Here is an 8,251-nt window from a genome sequence, read left to right on the forward strand (position 1 = left end):
GTTGTCTCTTTCAGGGAAGACCTTGCATTTTCCAACATGACAATGCCAGACCACATACTGCATCAATTACAACATCATGGCTGCGTAGAAGGATCCGGGTACTGAAATGGCCAGCCTGCAGTCCATATCTTTCACCCATAGAAAACATTTGGTGCATCATAAAGAGGAAGATGCGACAAAGAAGACCTAAGACAGTTGAGCAACTAGAAGCCTGTATTAGACAAGAATGGGACAACATTCCTATTCCTAAACTTGAGCAACTTGTCTCCTCAGTCCCCAGACGTTTGCAGACTGTTATAAAAAGAAGAGGGGATGCCACACAGTGGTAAACATGGCCTTGTCCCAACTTTTTTGAGGTGTGTTGATGCCATGAAATTTAAAATCAACTTATTTTTCCCTTAAAATTATACATTTTCTCAGTTTAAACATTTGATATGTAATCTGTTGTATTCTGAATAAAATGTTGAAATTTGAAACTTCCACATCATTGCATTCTGTTTTTATTCACAATTTGTACAGTGTCCCAACTTTTTTGGAATCGGGTTTGTATATGAAATGTATAAAGAATAGTTGTTTGTCCAAATCTTTGACTAGTACTTTATGTTTACTATAGCAAAACTAAAATGTGTTTAAAAGTACATCTGACCAAATCCACCGGTTTGGTTTGGCCTCCCCAAACTCGAACGTCAAGCTACGCCTATGGTACAGCACCCAGGTTCACATCATTAAGCCACAAGTTAATTTATCTGGGCTCCATTAGCCCAGAGGCACTTTTAACTCGGGTCACTAGTTTAAGCTATCTGGTCAACCGATCAGGTACACACAGCAATAGTTCACTAGCGTTAAGAGATTCGGCAAAGCCGGCCCAGGCTCACATAGATAGCAAACACATGGTCTCACAGCTCTCTAGAGCAGCAGCAGTACATATGTCTTGGCAACAGATTTGCTTGTTCTGGGGGGGGGGGGGTATCTTTTATATTCCTTCTGCCTTATAGGGATAATTTTATGCATATTGTTGTATAGCAGCAGCATACATATTTCATTTTTTTGTTTTCTTCCAGCTTTGTTGGGGGGTTATTTTATATGCTATTTGTGCAGCAGCACAAGCACTGTATCGCCATATGCATTGGCAGTAGCAAGTTTCTGTACTTGCTTGCAGCAGCAGCAATAATCTACAACTACAGCAGTAACCAACAGCAGCAGCAGCAATTCAGCAGCAGCGTAGCAGATCTGTTCCGTGTAGCATTTGGACCAATCAGACACATTTGTTCATTAGATTTAACAAATCAGTTATTCATTAGATTAACAAATAATCACAGACCCCTCACCCAATAAACATACTGGGTGCCAGCATGTCTGGGAACGACCCCAGGCCCCTGGTTACCATGGCAACCAGGACCCCTCAGCCAGATAAGATCAACTTTCATGACCTAAAATAGAGATGTAGAGAGAATCAACTCTTACTCAAGTCTCTCTAAAACAGACACATAATGCCCATAAAAATTGACTCTTCTCTGATTAATTAATTCATTGTGTATGTTGTTACTGTTCTTGTATATTGTCTTTTGTATTGTATACTGTTGTATTCATGCTTATGATAGAACCACTCATTCATGTAACCTTACACATACCATGTTTGGTCCGGTATATGTATGAACCGGGTTCATCACTCTTCAAACCCGGAAGAACGTGATCGCAAGTCCAAAACCTTGAAACCATCAAGACTTTCATCCGAGACTGCATCCGGACACTCGTCAACAACCAAGGCAATGCAAGTATCGTACATTTAACTAAACGAAACAGAGGTTTAGTATAAGCTGTAGACCCCGTTATAAACGGTGCTGATGGTTTTACTCAGGTGGTTAACTGACTCTTTTCATAGCTTCATTCTCTGGTTTTCCTGATGCTTTCATCCATCAAGTCTCATTTTTGTTTGTTAGACTAGTTTGTGTTAGTGTTTAGTTAATAAAACTCTTGTGCACAAATTTGTGTTCTGATTCTGCCTTGCAAATTAATATCCCTTTACGATTTTGATCCTCACTACATGCTCTAATGCATTAATATTGTATGAAGGTATTTTCTGTGACCACAGAAATATCCTTTCCTAGAGTTGATATGAACTTACACTGAATGTTCGCTGGATGAACAGATTAGTTGAGGGCAATTTAATTCTGCTACATTACTACTGGCAGCTGATATAAATAATTGTAATTAATCATAATTAACTGTAATTATTGATATACATTTCCCTTTTGAGCTAATTTGCTACATCCGCCAAGACCAAATACATTAACATTGTCATATCCATCACCATGCTGAAATCTTCAGGGAGTTGTCATGATTAAATTACAGTTCTGTTCAATATTTTCTGAAAGGAGCTGGCACCAGTATATGGTGAAACGGCACGGCGCTGTCTGAGCGGTGCGGCGTGTGGCTCGATTACATCTAGTGATGGGAGCTTCACAAACACTGCTTCATGAAATATTGAACAATCTTTTGATTCAAATCTGTGTTTCGGAGCTTGTTTCAAACTCGCCAAGTCATGTGATTTCAGCAAACAATGCATTAAAATATTATACTGTTTCCACTTCAAAATTCCACTGATTTGCTGCTAGATAGATTTGATCTGGTGAACCCATAAACGGTCTAATGGTTTTAACTGATCTCAAATTTAACAACTTAGCCTTAATTAAATTAATTAATTGTAATACTTATGCATGTATAATAGAGAAAGGAGGATGATAATTAATTGCTTCTGATTGGCCTAGTTTGCCAAGCCCTGCCTAATAACACACAATTATGTGAGTTCTACACATGAATAAAAGAAAACCAGGTTTACAGAACCTTCACATTTAATGCTATTTCATTATTTGTAGATTGTATTTAATATTCTTTCATGAAAAACATTTGCAATTGGTTTGTAAAAGGTGTAATTATACGTTTAAGTTTTTGATGCATTTACACGCTCTTGTCAGCAGGTGCCGCCAGCATGTGGTGTTTTGAGCACTTTGAAACTGAATTATTTTACAAAGCAGTGGGTTCAGCTGTTTTAGAGTTTCAAAAAGGCTTGTTTCTCCCATCTCTAATTTCTCCAGTTTTGAGGGGCTTTGGGGAAGGCAATTGTGTTGATGCTGCTGAAATAACAGTGATATGAATTATTTTGTTGTTTTAACATCAATATTTAAAATTCTAGAAAATATTATTTAGCATTAGTAATTATATAATTAGCATTTTTAGGTGGCCCTTTGCTTCTGGGGGCCCACAGTGGTTGGCAGTTTTTACTGACGGGTTAAATCCACCACAGCTGGAATCCTCCCTATAATGTAAAGGCTGGCTGTCTAACAATTTGGGATGTTTGCTATCCTCCATAACACTTCACAACACAATATTTTGTATTGAACTCAAATGAGTCTGGATGTGTTTTGCGGTCTGCGCAGACGTGTGCGTATATGATCAGCTCTGTGCTATCCTGTCTCTAGACAGATCATTCGGCAGGAACTCCAAACGTCTTTGAACATCTTACACAGCGAGTGATGACCTGACGTGATAGCAATGTCTTGAAATTAACTGGTTTTTAACTAGGTAAAGAGCCAACATGTTGTTTTAAGATTAAAAATGGATGTTACAAGCACTAGATATAACTAAAACAATACTAAAACAATTGTCCCCTCAATAAGCATTTAGAGAAATGTGCCGTAGGTGAAGTGTGTTCAAAGCCTTCAGTACATCATGACTTTGTCTGAATTATGACAGAAATTTACACACCACTAACCATGACAGACGGCTCTAAAGATCTGTTTTCAGACAGAGAAGAGACACTTTTTGTAAATTATATGATCACAGATCAAAACCTTTCGACCGAAACCTGGCTAAAACCTGATGATTACATTGTTTTAAATGATCTTTTAAACCAAGATTGAGCCGTGTCTAAAAGGTAAAATGTTGCTACAATTTATAGTAATATTTTCAGTATTTCTCAGAGCTCTGGTTTCGGGTAAAAAGTCTCAATTGTTGGTGATTTTAATCAGCTTAACTAGCACTGTCCTCGCTCAGGACAGCACACCAAATATGCTTACTATTTGCTCAATCCAATTATATGTAAGTGTAAACTCGTGAAATGGAGAAACGTCATTGCCGTGATTTTGTAAAGTCGCTGACACACGCCTATAATTGCACCAAAGGTGACACAACTGGGTATAGCCCTTAAGAACTAGTGTTTGGATGTCAGCCAAGGTTACCCGCTGATATAACTTACCTGTCAGAGAAATGCATCAACATGTGAGAGAGATTCTGATGATGAGCACACTCCTTGCAATCTGCGATTATTCCTGAACAGCAGTTTACAAAGTTGTATGAAGCTCCAATCTCAGCATGCCTGGCATCCTTTCAGTTGAATATCAAACTTGTCCAAATAAGTCATACTTACCTGGTTGTACCACTTTATCATCTAGAAGAGATGTACATGCTTTATATGATGAGGTTTTGGATGGAAAGTATGATAATGTTCAAATGGTCTGTGGAGAGAATTTCATCTGAACAAACTAGCTCTGACAGTGGGATTCCAGATCTGGTTGACAAAGACGATGATGTTCCACTTCTGGAAAACGCTAATGCTACAGGTGAAAAGACCGCTGGGATGTCCAGGTGTGATGACTCACACACACACACACACACACACACAGATTATAATCTGCACAGAGCCGACTACATAAGGAGCTTAAAATATCATTTTGATGTGTTGTTGAGTGTCAGAATCGATGGAGTACAGGCGCCAATCTGAAATGTTATCACATACCAGACAAAAAACCAACGACAGCTGTGGTTAACGGCAATAAATACTCACGTTTGTTGCGCACACTTAATATCAGTTAAAGTTAAATAAACTATTCTCTTTCATGGATTATGGTTTGGTTACGAGTATAAAGATTTCTAATGCATGCCCATCTAATCAGAAATTGGGGAACAAGTTAACTAACGACCAGAGACTAAACAAAAGAAATCGTCTCGCTTTCTTCAATTGCCATAAGTGCAGCTGTAGAGAGAGGACAGTGAAGCATGTTATGTGTCAGGTGTGTGTTCAAGTACTTGCATTTGCTTACAATTGCCAGTGTTAGTACATAGTTATAGGCATCTAAAGATTTACATGCCCTGAGTTTCTATTTACTATACGTGGTCAGTTTCTGTGTGTCAGGCCAGTCCGGTCAGTTCGTCCATCCATCTATTGAGTGAGTACTGAGAGTTGACCAGTCTGGTTCCTTCCGTTAAAGTTAACATTTTCAAATAGCAATAACGATACTGGACAGTGAGGGACATTACATATTCAGATAAAATCGAATTTTCTCCAGTCACTGCTAAAAAAACAAGCAAACAAATCTTGCTAGCTAGCATTAGTGAAGCGGTCAGGGGAATCTTTCTGCCTCCACCTAAGCTCCGCTCATAAAAAACATCACAGTGTTTACGAACTGAAAAGGGGTCAATAGTTAGCAATAGTAAAATTGACCAATCACATCTTTCCTCTAAATGGGCAGGCCTTGTGCCGCTGTACCAATAATAATATTATTTATTATAAACACTGCTTGCTTGTCATGAAGACTGTGAGCGCTGTCATGATGTGTTGGCTTACATTAAACACACATCACATCTGTTGGTGTTGTGCACAGAATGATTGAGTGATGATGCATTTGTAAAGAGGATTTTCATTTGACTTAAATTTAGCTATGTATTATTTTGGTGATATCAGTCACTGTCGCTGTGCTGTTTTCTTGTTGCATTTCTGAAAGGCAGTTGCACACCAGACGAGACGCGCAGCACAACTCGTGTATGACATACTGGACACATCGTGTTCAGTTCAAGATGGCAGTCCAAAACTTTTAATCTAGTCACCAAACAGTCAAAAGTTCACTTCAACACAATAAAACCAGGAAAATTCAGGCTGTTAAAAGCATAGAGTGCAATGCACCATACCCTAAAACAGTCCATATGAATCCTCCCCAGCAAGCAATTTTGCGTTTAAAAGACGTCTAAACACAGCCCAGACGTCTAGGCTAAAACGAGGCTAAATTTGGGCTGTCAGTGGAAATCTAATAGACGTCTAGTCATAGCCCAAGAATAGACTAGTCATCAATTAGACCGCTATTAAACGACTACATATATACATCTAATAGACAACAAAATGGCAATCCATCCATACAGCTTTTATTAAGAAAAATAAAATTTTTGACAACTTAAGACAATACAAAATGATAAAAATACAAAAGAATTAATGACAAAATAAAATGTTATAAATACAATACACTTAAATATAAATATTATGATAAAAAATTCTGGAGTTTTTAACAACTTAAGGTAATAAAATATAAACATGAAAAAATAAAATATTTTAAATAACTAAAGATATTTAAAAGAAAAAAAAATCTAATACAAATCAAGAGCATGTTATCACACTTAACAATAAAACATTATAGATAAAAAAAGATGAACCCTTTTGTTGGTGTATTTTTAACAAATAAAACAACCAACAGTGAACTTAAAGGAAGTTATTAATTATTGGTTTTATTTCTTGTTTAAAATGCCTCCCAACTGCGTTCCTCAAGTCCAGCTCTGTTGCTGCCGGGAAGTTGCTCGTCACAGCATCGGCCAAATAAGAAAGAAGAAAAAAGCAGAAGAAAAGCTTGACATAATTTTTTACTTTAATTACACTAATTGTGACAGGGAGTCATTCTCTTTTGCTTGGATGCCAACTAAAAACAAGCAAGATATATAGTGTATCAGCATTCAGTGTGTTAAGAAAGAGAGAAGCTCTCTGATAAATGTTGTGTGTTTTATACACATACCTCTAATGACCGAGAACAGTGCAGTCTTTCTGCAGCGGACCACCCCCCTTCATGTTGAATTTGGACATGAGGGAATTTTTTTAAAACTCTAAAATATAATACAGATTGAGGTGGTTAACAATTGCAGACAAAGTTTGACATTTCAAAATGACCAGTAAAGGAATTATTTTTTCAATTTCTGATTAACTTATTGAGTATTGACACCACAATGTTTGATTAATGTGGCAAGATTTGTAGGCTTTACCTGTCCAGCATCCTTCTGGCACTGTCTTTGAGGTTTCTTCCTTCAACTCTGACACCTGAATAACATGCCAATGTCAGGCGGGTAGTATTATATGTGTCCGTGTACGCGTGTTTACCAATCTTAAACACTGATGCCCATTGACCTGCAAGTTTTCCATCACTAACCCTTTAAAACACTTTATTCCAGCGGTTTAAGTTTTTCCCTATTAGTGCCCCCCACAATCTGTCTCTGCCTCCAAAATTGTCTGACTTCATAACAACACAGTGATAGCTGCTGGAACTAAAAAGTAGCCCAGTACACACATTAACCTCAAATGTACATGGAATAATAAATCCACCCCTACCGTTTTATTACATTATGTTTTCTGTTTGTACTGTTTAGATTTTTCAAGGGATTTTAATACTGCTGCAAACTTTTTATAATTGATAATTTTATATATTTCCATTTTAAATTATTTGCATTCTTAAGCTTTACTATCAATTTGCCTTTAACAGTTTAGCGGTTGAGAATTGTAATTGCATTTTTATTTATAAAATGAAAGACAGCGGAATATCAATAATAGCATATAATGTGTATGAATGTAACATTTAACAGCTTGTGGGATGCATGACATCATATTATCAAATGCACGTAAACTTTTGAAACATTTAAATTGACATTATTTTTGGCATAATAAATAATGCTATATTTAATAACGCTGTAAAATAATTAAATAAAATATAAAATAATGCTAATTTAAATTATTCAAAAGTTTACTTGCATTTGATAAGAAGCTTAGTTTAAAAGTTTGTGATTTTTAATGTTTTTTACAGGAGTCTCTTCTGCTCATCAAGGCGGTTGTGAACGTGCACACAGTCCAGTGATGATCCAAATCCCTTTAGTTGTGTCTGGAAAGGCAAGTCCACAAAATGGTAACTCCACAATCTAGATGAGTGGTTGTTGTATTTAGTGTCTGTCCATTTGTTAGCCATGCGCTCTTTATACAGATGTACTTCCTCATGCTTCCTGCCTTATAATACTTATTTCAACAAAATATGAATTGTATTCATGTCAGAGAATAAATAAACAATATTAGTCCAAATTCATGATGTAACTGCTTATGTTATGAGCAAATGCAGCTGTGTAACTGATTCAAACTCCAGCTCCACTTGCTGTGTGAGGGGCCAGTTCAGAT

The sequence above is a fragment of the Sinocyclocheilus grahami genome, unplaced genomic scaffold, assembly GCF_001515645.1.
Source record: "Sinocyclocheilus grahami isolate Dianchi unplaced genomic scaffold, SAMN03320097.WGS_v1.1 scaffold668.1, whole genome shotgun sequence".
Classification (NCBI taxonomy): domain Eukaryota; kingdom Metazoa; phylum Chordata; class Actinopteri; order Cypriniformes; family Cyprinidae; genus Sinocyclocheilus; species Sinocyclocheilus grahami.